This window comes from Embiotoca jacksoni, unplaced genomic scaffold (genome assembly GCF_022577435.1).
Source record: "Embiotoca jacksoni isolate LCO1_2020_lvr unplaced genomic scaffold, fEmbJac1.0.p SCAF_9, whole genome shotgun sequence".
Classification (NCBI taxonomy): Eukaryota; Metazoa; Chordata; class Actinopteri; family Embiotocidae; genus Embiotoca; species Embiotoca jacksoni.
The window spans coordinates 15,202,640-15,216,107 of NW_027185447.1; positions in this window are offsets into that span (position 1 = coordinate 15,202,640).

A 13,468-nucleotide genomic window follows, 5' to 3' on the forward strand; every position below is an offset into this window, starting at 1 on the left:
GAAAGCATTATTTATTCTCAAATTTCATCTCTGTCTTTAGCTGTGTGTCTGTTGCCCCGAGAATCCCATTATCTCTCAATAACCTGTGAGGCGCCTGTCTGTTTCTTCAGCCGGAGACTGTGATTAGTGCACTACTACCACATGCTACAGCTCACTTATCATTGCACTCCCTCTCTTTTCCTGCGTGTCTGTCCCCGGTCGTCTTTGCACCCCTCCATCACAGTCAGGTAGTGTCTAGGACCAGACGCAATTGCGCTAGATTGAGCTGATCTTTCAGTCTCATGCCCGGCTGAAATGGCAGATGTGAGGTTTTAAATATTTCATTCAGGAGTGATGAAAGGGAAAGTATTTGAGGGGGAAAAAAAGTTCCATAAAGAATACCTAATCAGAGCACTGCAGAAAACAATATCCATCTTATCAAGCTTGTCTCGTATTGAGCCTTTAAACCCCCAATTCCTTAAAGAAAATGCCAGTTTGGTTCAATCAATGAGAATGAATTGTCATTTTATTTCACGTAACCATTCATCATAGTCACTTTTCAAACCAGGAGGGTATTTATTCAGAGCTTTGAAGCCAGCCAGACTATTAAATGTAATTGTTTCAAGAACATTTGAGAGTCAAGTTTTCTTGACACTGCTGAAGGCCACTGTCTGCTTTATCTGACTTGTAACAAGATATTAACAGTTTTATAGACAACTGCTGAAATTTGTCAATTTCTGATAAAAGTAAACTGCTGAAGAAATCTTAAAATCCTGCATAGATTATCAAATGTAAAAAAAAAACAAGAGCACTTTTGGGGCTCAATATCACACAGAATGGCTTGTTAGGATGAGGGGTTTTAGAGCAGGGAAAGAAAAAAAGTGGTAAAAGGGAATTTTGCTGCGTACTTGAAAATCATTGGTCCACATTATTATTCTGTATCTTCTCTTTATATTAACAATGTTTTATTTGCCTATACTTGTATGTGAAAGTGTAGCTCCTTAATAATCAAGCTGTGGAGAATTGTCTCCAAACACAAATGTGGAGTTCTTCTTACCTCTACTGAGCTTTGTAAGATCATTGTGTTTAGCTGTAGCAAAAATCAGACTTCTCCATTAGATGTAAAAAGTTAACCACAAGCTCGTGATTTAGACTTCCAAGCTTCCAGATTTACAAATCTTAATGTGTGATGAGGTAACAGAATATCAATGTGCTTCTGGTGTATCACATGTACTGAGCTGTAGCTACGAGGTGCTTAGCCATCACATTCAAACAATCTATCTTCTGTAGGTAACTAGGAGGACTGCAGACACACAACAGAGTCCATCTCCAGTATGCACCCTGAATATCCTTCAGCATAGTTAATCTAATTGGGGAAAATGGTAGGCAGCTGCAAAGCATATTAAAAGTATATTTATCACCAAATTTAAATGCCACAACATGCAAATGCTGTTATCTTCCTCCATTGTCATCTTCCTCTGCACAGGATGGAGCACTTATATCATATTTATTGCACACGCACTGAGAAAAATACATCCACTGCATTTTCAGAAATGACTCATCAGAAGCTCAATGGACCTTTTAAACATTTCTGTTTGGAGACATGTAAGAAGGTATAGCTTTTTTCTTCTCTTTAGTAAACTAGGACAGAAGCTCCGGTGAAATGAGCCAATTAGATGGAAAGCAAAATCTAATCTATGTGGTTGGAAAAAGCTGTGACAACAAAGGTTGTCCCGATACCAATATTTTTAGTAGACTGTAACAATACTACCTGAAATCAGTGATTCTTGATATAAATTTTGACACCACTGAGCTGAAATTAAACTGGTTCACAGAAACCAAGTAAATAATGTGATATTTTCTTTCTTTTAGGAAGGGTGGGGCTCTCTCGATGTACAAAAGCCGCAGCAGTCTTGTTGCTCGACCTGCACCTGCCGACACAGTTCCACATGTTATTTTCCTCCTTTCCTATGGTAACTCCGAAGTTCTTGTGATGGCCCTATACTGCCAACACTGCAACAACTCACCTGTTAATCTTCCTCTTCAGTTTATTGTACTTGAGAACAGGAACCAAACATTTTTCCTCTTCATTTGGGGAACTCAATCCACCATTTTTGGGTCGAGTTCCTTGGTCTGAGGCTTGGATTTGCCAATTCTCATCCCAACACTAGCTCGTGTGCTCTGAAATCCCCGGAGGTTAAGTGTCTGATGGAGCCAGCAGGACTATATTATCTGCCAATTGGAAAACTGAAATCCAGAGGACCCCATACCTTATATGTATACGACTGATACTATTCACCCATTAGTATCCAGCCGAGACTTGTCCAAAAAAAAGAATTGATGGAATGATTTTGCAAAATTTCAGATAGGACTTTGCCATATGTAGTAGGATATTCTAGTTTGTTTCACTGCAGGGTGTTTTGAAGGGAGAATTGCTCTCGAAGGAGAGAGCTTATTGGCTTGGAGCAGAGACCGAATGTAACTCAAATCCTCGATATTTATTGATGAAAATAACTGAATACAAGTTCATACACAGGACAGTTTTGGGCATGCTGAAGCTTATTGACAGATTTTGCAGGAGGCCAAAGGAGAGAGGATTACACAAGTCACCCACTGATGTTCTTTTTGTTGTAAATAACAATCTGTACTAGTCGAACCTTAAAAACAACAGAACTATCTGCCACGTGCAAAACTGCAATATAAGATATATATATTAAGTAGCCTCAATAGAAATGGTTGGTATCATTAACAACCATCCATAGCGGTGTGACAGCAGTGCAAAGTGCAGCAGCTCCTGACTACCTGTGATACACCTTGTCTAATCTAATCACACAGCTAAACAGAGCGGATAGCTTACAATAGAGGGTGGTTAGCAACATGACATGATTCATGTAGCAGATTTTGCTCACCGAAGTCAGAGCAGATAATAAAACAAGTTAATAATGCTGCAAGCCAGAGCATTTAACATTTTTGATCAATTTGTTTGCTATCGATAATGATGTTAATTCACAATTATTATTATTATTATTATTATTATTATTATTATTATTATTATGTTAATAAACCCAAATGCCCACAACATTAGCTCCTTCTTTGTTTCTGTCACTGTGGTTTCTGTGGTTTATTTGGAGGGTTGTGGTGGCAAGTTGAATCATCATCAGTAAACAAAGTTTTACTAACAGATTATTTGGCTTACAAGCAGGAAAAAAGTAAAGCAAGCAGAGGGTATGAAAAGTAAGCATACCCTCTCTATAATGTTTATTTTTGTTGCATTTCTGCTACTGTCTTATTATGTTTGTATACTGTAGCAATATGTGCTACATATAAAAGCAGATATTCAGCAATACGTTTATTTCAGCTAGAAGTTGATCTGCTTTTGGCTTGTCCTGCTCTCCGCCTTGTTTTGTCCTCTTAAACACAAGCAAACACCCTCACATGCCTGTCACTTGTTTTCATGGCTTTTTTGAGCTCTTAATCAGAAGTCGGACCGCAGGGAGCCTCACTAATAACAGCTTAATTGCGTCTTTGTAGAGCAAAGTACCTGCAGCTATTTATGTCAGCTGCAGTGATCAATAGGAGAGGCAGTGCAAATGAAAGGTTTGATGAGCAACACAAATAGGTCCAAGATCTGATGTCAGATCAGCAGAAGTCTTTTCCACTGCATCACCCTGACAGGAATAGGTAAAAAAAATAAATTAAAAAAAGTACATCGCACAGAAAACAAAGATAGCTCAGGCTGAGTGAGCTGAGGACTGGCAGAAACAATCAGAGATTTATCTCCCTGGGGCTGCCATGACAAGGCTTGTACGTTAAATCAACCCAAGAAGGAAATATTGTCTCACATGTCAACAGTTCTTACCTCACTTTAAAGAAAATGTTTTATCTTTGAATCAGGCCACATTTAAAGTCTTACTTTGATGTTCGGGGTGTCTCATGCTTGGAAAGACCACCCAGGTAGTCAGTGGAATCACAGAGGGGACCCCCCCATAGATACGACTGCAGAAGCAGGTGGTGATTCTCCCTATTGACCAACTCCCAGGAGACAGCAGAAATAAAGGTCCTGTCTGCTCTGTCAGTTTTGGTGACGCTGTAGCCAGGAAACAATAGTCCTCATCTTCATTTGCCGTCACCACTGAAGGAGATGCACCCATATCAATACTAATAACATTGTTTTCATTACGTTAGTGTCAAATGAATACACAACCCATGATGTTGCTGCTCTTGTTGTCCAGCTTTATCTTTGCTAATGAGGTTGTGTTTGGATGAGGCTCCCTGCCACCTCCCACTGCTATTCAGTCCATCTGAATTTGGGCCATATTGTATCACTCTGACATCAAACTGGTCTCCTGGGCCGACAACACAGCCTTTGTTTACAGTAAAGAGCAGCATTGACAGGCTGGTCTGTTCCCCTGAACCTAATTGTCCGCAGGTATATGGATGAAGATGCACTGTATCTCTGCCAGGTTTGGAGAGGTTGGAAAGGTCAGACTGCAAAGAGTCGGCAGACAATCATGTTTTGTTATGATTGAACTCTTGTCGCAGCTCCAAAAGATGCCGACAGAGGACAGAAGCTCCACCTGAAACCATTCTCTTCAGAGTGAAGCATTGTATTTTATAGATTTAAAGACGTTTTGTTTTTCTGGCCTGTGGCATCTCAGGGAGCAAAGCTTAAAGAGAAATATCTTTATTTTAAGCTTTTTATTGGCAGGTCATATGTTTTCCAATAACTGATTCTAGACAAAGGTAATATTCTAAGTTTTTTTTTGTCAGCTGTTTGTAGTAAGGAGTACAACTGCATTGTTAAAGGACAAGCCTGCTGTTATTTTTCGTGCCCTCATTAGATAATCAAAACTAAAATTTTTGCTACCCAAACTCTTAGAACGGCTCACACGTACAGTTGGATGATGGATCATGGCTGCACCCAGAGGCTTATTAGTGAAGGAGAATAGTGGAACAAAGTCCAGGAACCCAGCATGGAGAGGACCCTCAAAGTATGATAAACACAAATGTATGTCTCTGACTAAGCCAATGAGTGATAAAGTTATACTATTGTTCGGCCCAATGCGACTTCTGTTCTTTTCAAATTATAAACCCTTGTTTCTAATTAAAAGCACTGTGCTATTCCATGCATTGGTTATTTGTACAGGCCTCAAAATGAGTGTATTAAAAGGAGACCTGCTAAGAAATAGCTCTGCGCATAACCTCCCAGGTGTTTATTTCACACATCTATTTTGTTCGGATTAAACAAACATGATTAAAAGATATTAGTTGGTGAGCTTTGGAGGTGCTTCAAGATGGATTTTGCTACTTTTGGACAGAGCCAGGTTTGCTGTTTTCCCTGATCTCAGTTTTCATGTTGAGCTAATCGAACCGCCTGCCGGCTGTACCCTTATTATTCTGGACAGAATTGAGATTGGTATGAAGCCTCTCAACTAAATCTCAGCAAGGAAATAAATAGGCACCTTTTCCAAAAAGAAATGTCAAACCGTTTTGCATGATCCGAACAACACAAACTTGCCCATATGAAAAGAAGGGTACTATAGCACCTGGATGTGCTATTGGAGAATACAACTACTGTATGTATGTGGAATTCAGCCACTTTGTCCCCATTCATCTTAATGAAGGAATGTAATGGCATAGAGTTATATTACAAGCTATATTAAATTCTGACTACTCACAAAATTCTTTTCCATGGGATTTGTTGACAGAAAAAGACATAACATGTCCATCCATGTCTTTTAAGAATAGACCGCCTGCTGTCCCAGGTGTTGGTATTTTAACAGAACAACAGCAAATCAATCATCGGCTTATTCAGGACCTAAAAAGTCGTAAACATTGTTCATTCAATGTTGTGATTAAGACTGCTGAATTCACAGTCTTTGAGTAGTTGAATGAGATGCATATGTTTTTGTTAGGGACAGGAAGTTACAACAGAGACGACTGACAAGGGTGGGCCAGAATCATTTAAGCCTTTTGTCACTGATGAAACAGCATTGAGCCACAAAGAAAGTAAACTGATTTCACTAAAAAGGCCTCTGGAGAAAACATAATGGTGTGGTGATTGTGGTGTAGGTGGCTTTCTTGTTGTCCATGTTTGAACAGTTTATTAGTGCAGCCACACACACACACACACACACACACACACACACACACACACACACACACACACACACACACACACATAGACCTTTTGTTTTTCTTCCCCCCCCCACAATGTAGATTCTAAATAACACAGGAATCAATCACTTGGCTGAACTGATGTTCAAAATGGATTATGTCTGTGGTGTCTTGTTTACTTGCGGCTGACCTATTCCCCTGTCTATGTGTGATCCAGTTATTCCTATGTGGAAAAAAAAATCGAAATGTCACATTAAAAATAAATCCTGATTCTGTCAAAAAGACCATCTTTGATATTCCTTGCATGTTGCGCCTCCTTCATCGTTTCTTCTGCTGTTTCCGAACTGTTAAGATCTCTATTTTCTGTCATTACTTTGAGGCTCTGAAGTAAATATGGCTTTTGGCTGTATAGTTTTAAGGATTCACAAGGCAGGACAGTTGATTCTCTGAAATTGATGCGAGTTACCTTTCACAGATAATAGCTTTGTGATCAGGTCCCACTCTCAAAGAACAGAGACTTCCAGTCTTTCAACAAGGCCCCACTGCAACTGTGATTGATTCTCGGTCTACTGTCAAAACTCTGATGGACTTTTGTTAAGAGCCAGTGGAGTGTGGACTTGAGATGATAGTTTTCAAAAACCCACTAGGTTTGTTTCAATGTAATTGGTTTTAGAAATGGATAAATCAATAAAAGTGATAATGAACCTAGTCTACTTGATGCCCAACTTATTTTAGTCTGACTTAATTACAAAACTATCTTAAAAAAAAAAGTGTTGCAACATTGCCGTCTTACCCTGTCATGGCCCTGACATACATCCTCTGTTGTTTGCTGTTGGGACGGAGGCAAAAGGTCCAGATTTGACAGTATTGTGAGGCCAGTCTCTTGCACCATCCTCTGCCTCCCTGGCCTTTTGTCTCTGCTCTCTGTCAGACACCCCTGTCACTGTCCCGCTGCACTGCCATCCTGCCAGCAGACGCGTGCCTGCTGCCACACTGATGGAGCTGAGAAAGAGCGAGGCTGACAGTCGTCCGGGTGACTCACCAGCCCCAAATGGGTTCTCTGAAGACACCCTCACCCTCTGAAAGTACAGTATGTACCATCAATACCCCAAACACCTCCAAAAAAATAAAAAAAATAAAAATAAAAATGGGTATGTATGTGTGCATTTATCCAAGTCTTTCTCTCTGTGTGTGTGTGTGTGTGTGTGTGTGTGTGTGTGTGTGTGTGTGTGTGTGTGTGTGAGTGTGTGCGTGTTAGGTTTAATGATTCTGGCCTCGATATTGTGGATTATGGTCACTTTATCATCTGTTGCTACTTACTAAAAATAAAAGCGTTTTTCAAATCCATTCTACATTTTGTCAGTTCTCTGATGTACCATTTGGGTATTTATTAACTTTTTTTTTTAAGTCTCGGTGACTGTTTCATAGATGCTACACTTTATGTTATGCTGGTTTTCGGTAACCGCATGTTTTCATCACCTGTGATATGTTCCAACAGTCCTTCCATATAATTTCTCCTTAAATCTTGATTCAGCTGTGCAAACAAGCTGTTAACACTACAATGACATATTGCATATCAGCTGACAGTGGACTTGTTAGCAAATAGTTGCTTATTTAAGTTCGATATCCACTTTCTTTTCGCTCTGCTTTTGGTTTTCACCAACTCTTGAGGGAAATACCCGGCTTTTAAGCTACTAAATGCTCCACAGTGATCACTAGCTCTCTCGCTAGGTTTTTTGGTGCTGGTCTGTTAATTTACAGTACATTTTTAGAGTTATTTCACTGAAAACCGCTGCCTGCTGGGTCTGTAAATGCTGCGGATGCCTGAAAAACAAAACGAGTTGAAAGAAGATGAAATACCTAATTGCTGAGGGGAGCTGTAGAATCCGGAGATATTTTGATTTCGATTAATTACCATGATCGGCCCATTTCAGATGCAAATATATAATATAAAAAGATGCTTCTTTACTTTATTATCATTAGTGTGTCACATAATATTTCCTTGAGTTTACCCTGCACATTCTAATGAATGAAATGTTTTTATTAGATTTCTGAATTCCATACTGTATACAGTACCCTGCAAATGTTCAAGAATTTCAGATGTTTATCCATCATGCAGCTCCATTCAGTGTCTGATCATTCCTAAATTTAATCTTCAGGATAAAACCGACCTCAAAAACACAGCCAAAGTCCTACAGAAAGCAACAAGAAGACCAAGGAGTCCAGCAACAGATCGAGGATCCCTGATGTCAAAATCATACTGTTGGTCTGAAATTAAATGAACAGACAGAAGCAGCGGAAAAAGCCTAAATGCACAGAAGGACTGTGGTAAGTTCTCTTGGGTGTCTGGGACTTGATCACACATACAGTACACAGGCAGGTCTGCTCACAGATCTCGCAGAAGGTGCAGGTATAACTGAGGGATTTTTATGGGAGCACATGAGCACAGCTGGTCTCAGCTCACATGTACGCTCCCCGTGAGGAGCACAGTGGGAATAAAATAGATCTTAATAGTGTATGTTCCTGGAACTGAAATATCTCTAATAAATTCCCTTAAATAGGTGTTTGAAAGTGTTGACGAAAAACATCAGTTGTATTTGAATTCACAATCCTGCAGGTCAGCTTGAGAAGGATATATTATATCAGGTTTTAATTAGTTTATGATAATCAAAGCTTGCCTGTGTTATTGCTCTCGTTTAAATGTAGCTGAGCGTCGGTTCGTGATCTTGAGCTCTGCTTTTGTGTTTAATAAAGGTTTCCCTTTATGATACACGAGCAGTAATTGAGGGTCTTCACCTTTAGTGTTAAAGGTAGGCTTACATGTAGCTAACAATTAAATGGGAGCCTTGACAGCAATTGCCACCCACATATTATTTTACATTAACTAGAGAAAGAGAGAAAGGCAAAGCACGAGCTCATATTGTTTGGAGGCAACACTGTGACATCTGCAAGAGAGAATTAAAGGGATAAAGATAGCTAGAGCATGTTTGTGTGTGTGTTTGGTTGTGTGTGATGGCCGCAGTGCTGTGGGCTGTAATAGAGCGGAGAGAGCCTTAGGCACACTCAACACTGAGGCAGCAGGAACTTGGAGCAGAACTCCACAGAGTCCTCTCCATCTGTAATCAGCGGAGTGAGAGGGGAGTCACAACTTCTTTTTCCTCCTCACAAACAATCCGTGTTTCTCTCCCGCCTGTCTCCAGCTTTATCACTGCTTTTATTTCCCATTTCCCTCCTTCACGATGCCCAGCTTCACTTACTTTATGTTACATTAATCCATATTAAGTTCAGTCATTGGCAGCCTTCTGTAATATTGTTGTTTAGAACTTCAACACACACTTCAAGCCAAGGAAGTTTTATTTAGATAGCAGGGTTCATTACAATAAGCTTAACATTAGAATACATACAGCAACAAATAACAGGAACAGAAGTTTACATGTGCAAGTAGGTTCTTTATTGTAAAGCCACTTGAGGGGACTAGCTTTAAAAACTGAAACACTTTGTCTAAGAATTAAAGTCCTTTTACCTTGATACAGATGTTTCTTTCCTCTTCAGATGCAAATGTGTCTTTTTTTTTCTTTTTTTTTAATTTTTTTTTTACATCTTTCAAAAGTGACTCGAGAGCCACTCTTAAAAACCTTTTTTCCTTTGCTGAGGTTTATATAACTAGAAATGTCCCTCAGTAATATTATCTGCTGCCGGTCCTCCTCTCCTCCTCCTCCTGTTCCTCCCTCCGTCCGCTGGTCTCTAAAGGGTTTTCTGTATGAGAGAATTAATCTCTGTGCTGATGGTCGTCCACCGGTCCCCTTAAGGAGCCCAATCATGAATAAATGAATAGAGCTGGCAAATTATAACAAGATTGCTCATTTTGTTGCAAAGCACTGTTTATCTGTGTGTTCCCGTGTGTTTGTGCGTTTGTGTGTGTGTGTGTGTGTGTGTGTGTGTGTGTGTGTGTGCGGCAGAGAGAGACTCCAATTACCTGAACTGTACTTACTCCAACTACCTCCAAAATATGTTATGACAGTTTTGTGTCAAAGGAACATCTCAAAGCTGGACTTCAATCAGCTGCACTAACTAATGATTTGCATATAAGAGGTTTGTAATCTTAATTAATTGTTTATTTATGAGGATATTTTTACTGTCTCAATGTCCATTTTATGCAAACATTCAAATGGTGCCATTTCCCCGTGTCCCTATGGCATACTTCATGTCACTATTTCCATGAATCTACAGGTACCCTGCTCTCTATGAACCAATCAGGTGTTTTTTTTTTTTTTAAAGGTTATTTTCTTCTGCCATTTTCTGCCTTTGTTAAATAGTCACAGTAGACATAGTTAGGAAACGTTGGGAATGACGTCTTGTAAAGGTCCGGTATACCCTAAATGCTTGGCTATCAGGTTGCCCCAAATTTGTTTTAAATGTAGGACTATTTACATTTTGCTCATCACTGCACACCAAGTTCAGAGGACAACTTTTGGCATTTATTTTGATATTTGTACTTTATTAAGCAGCATAGAGCTGAGACAAAATGAAAGCAGAAATACATGCAACAAAGGCCAAAACGTCTTGTAACTTTCTATTTATATGAATAAAAGAACAATTAAAGTCTTTGAATAATAGTAATATTTTTTGTATGGCTTTGGTACCACAGTGCTTTCAGCTTTTTGCTAACATGCTAATGTGCCCTAATGAGGTTTTACTAGGAATGATGGAGCTCACTAAGGGAAGACAGCTAATAGAGGAAACAACTTCCTAATTCAGCTTGCATCCCCTCTTTAAAGAAGCAGATAAGCCAACACAGAGAAGAGTAGAGGTGGGACCCTGTATGAATGTGCCACCTCTGTCCTGTGGTGATTGTGCCGACCCAAACTGCTTCTGGAGTGGTCTCAAAAGGTATAGTACAGCTCTAACGTTAGCCTCAGTTCTATCTTTTGACTCGTATGACAGTAACTTAGACACATTTTAGTTTTGGTAAATGTGCTGCCCAGTGGTTGTAAAAGTTGCACCACACAATTCAAACCTCTCCTCTTTATGTGAATCCTTTATGTGAATCCTGGGATAAGAAGAGAAAACTGATAACCACCTGCATCAGCCAGACAACACAGAAATTATGTCACTGTTATATTTGCCTCTAAGAGTTCTGTGAGTACATTTTATCTGCTGTCATAACTAAAACAGAGACTGTGAAGACTCTATGATAGAAAATAAATGTAGAAACATATACACTAACAAACGAAGCATGGACATAAGCACACAATTGCTTACAGGTGGACCTGGCCACTCACTTCTCCGTCAACTGACCATCTAATAAGGCACTGAATGCAGCAGTTGCTTGAATGCTGTCATTGGGAAGGTCAGAGCTTCCCATGTAAAATCGTTTACATGTGTACATACAGTACAGACACATATGAACAGCATATGGATTGGTTTTGATCAACTTCTGTGTGTGTGTTTGTTTAAGTAACCAAGAATGCTCTGAGTCAGTTAATTAGTTCTTGCGAGTGAACATACCTAAGTAATATACATCCAGGCACAACTTGTAGCAGTTACATTATATCATGATAATATCTGTTTAAATACGAGTATGAACTTGACATTTTTGGGGATGTGTCTACAAATGATTTTGCATCGTACTGTCAGTTCATGCACTGAGACTGAACTACTTTGGAGTAACAGCAGTAGCATCTTAAGCACTAACTGGCAGTTAATCATCCAGATTAAAGCTGCTGAGACACTGTTGGTAGGTACTCAGAAAAGGTTTCTACTGTAACAAACTGTGAGTGTGGCTTTTAATTGCTCTCACCATTACATCCTAAAAGGACTTAGGAAGACTTCAGCAGGGAACTTTAATAAGACAGAATGTGGCTGAAACCCAAAGTGACATGTCTTATTAGCACAATGTGAAGAAAATGGAAATCTCAGTGTGTCATTGTCACAGACTGAAGAGCATTAGGTAAATCAGCCTGTCAACAATGCAATCACTGAAAGCTCTAACGACGACACAGAGCAGATATTATCCTCCTTCCTCCTCATTTTATCGGTGTTTCACCAATACATTTACATTTAAGCATATCAGTAAATAAATGAAATCAACTGGATTATAAACAAGTTCACAGTAGCTTGGCTTCATTTACTGAAAATGTTCACCTGCTGTTTTTGAGAAATAAAATCATAAATAAGAAAAGCAAAGCTGACATTTTTAAAAGTTAAAAGAGGATGACTTCCTAGTGATTTGTTCTAGGAGGCTTATTTATTTTTAAAGGGATAGTTTGGAATTTGGTTAATAAGCTTATTAACCTTGTATTGATTTTTTTCCATCTAGCTTCACAGAATTTATTTCTCAAAATGTCAAACTATTCCTTCAAAGCATCATTATACAACTTTTGGTGAGCAGCAGCAACAGTGGCCTCTGTGACAACAACACTCATGTAAAGTCAGAAAACATGAGATGCTAGCAGATAAAGAACAGCTAGTCAAAAATAACCTTACAAAATTTGGATTCACTGACACAAAGTGATGTAAACATCGCTTTAAAGCAACTGAAGCAAGAGCACGTATTACCACCATTGTCTGAGAGGGAGGGTTTATTTAGGTCTTAATTAAAGTGCATTCAGTCTGATATTGAAATAAATAAAGTGCTAAGACTGTCATTGAATTTTAAAGTCACTCACTACAATCATTTTATCTGTACCAAGCACGAAATCTGATGAAAAGTCAGACAATTCAGCCAGAAACTTTGAATAAGGGGCAGGTGGGCAATAAACTACAGTAAATCAAACTGTTTTTTGTATTGTTCAGTTTAAGTGTGAAAGACTTAAGAGTGGGGCTTTCAAATGAGTTTTAACTGAGGTTAGGTTACGTTGGGTCGATTGATAAGTGAGTGAAAGACTCAGCCACTCCACCTCCTCGGTCAGAATTTCGAGGAATGTGACAATTCATGACAATGAGGAGTTGATTTATTTAAGCTGACATACTCTTCCTGTTGCCACCAGGTTTCTATTTGATGATCAGTTATCAAATCAGAGATCTATCAATTTTGATTTGAATTGGAAAATTTGTTTCCCTGCACTTTTTTGCAAAGTGAGCAGAGGGATCATAACTGGTCCCTCTGCTGGTCATCTTGCTTATCCAATTGTCATCTTGCTTATCCAATTGTCATCTTGCTTATCCAATTGTCTGTCAGATGCTTTTTTCTTGTCTATTCTTTAGTCAAGAGCATTGATTGAATAATCCATACAAGTAGGCATGGACACTTAATCCATTGTAGTGACTGCACCTTGGGTAACAATGAGAATGTCACTCTGCTTTCAATTGTCCATTTGTATTGACACACAAGTTCATTGTATTGGTCTGATGCCATATGTTGCTTGTGCTC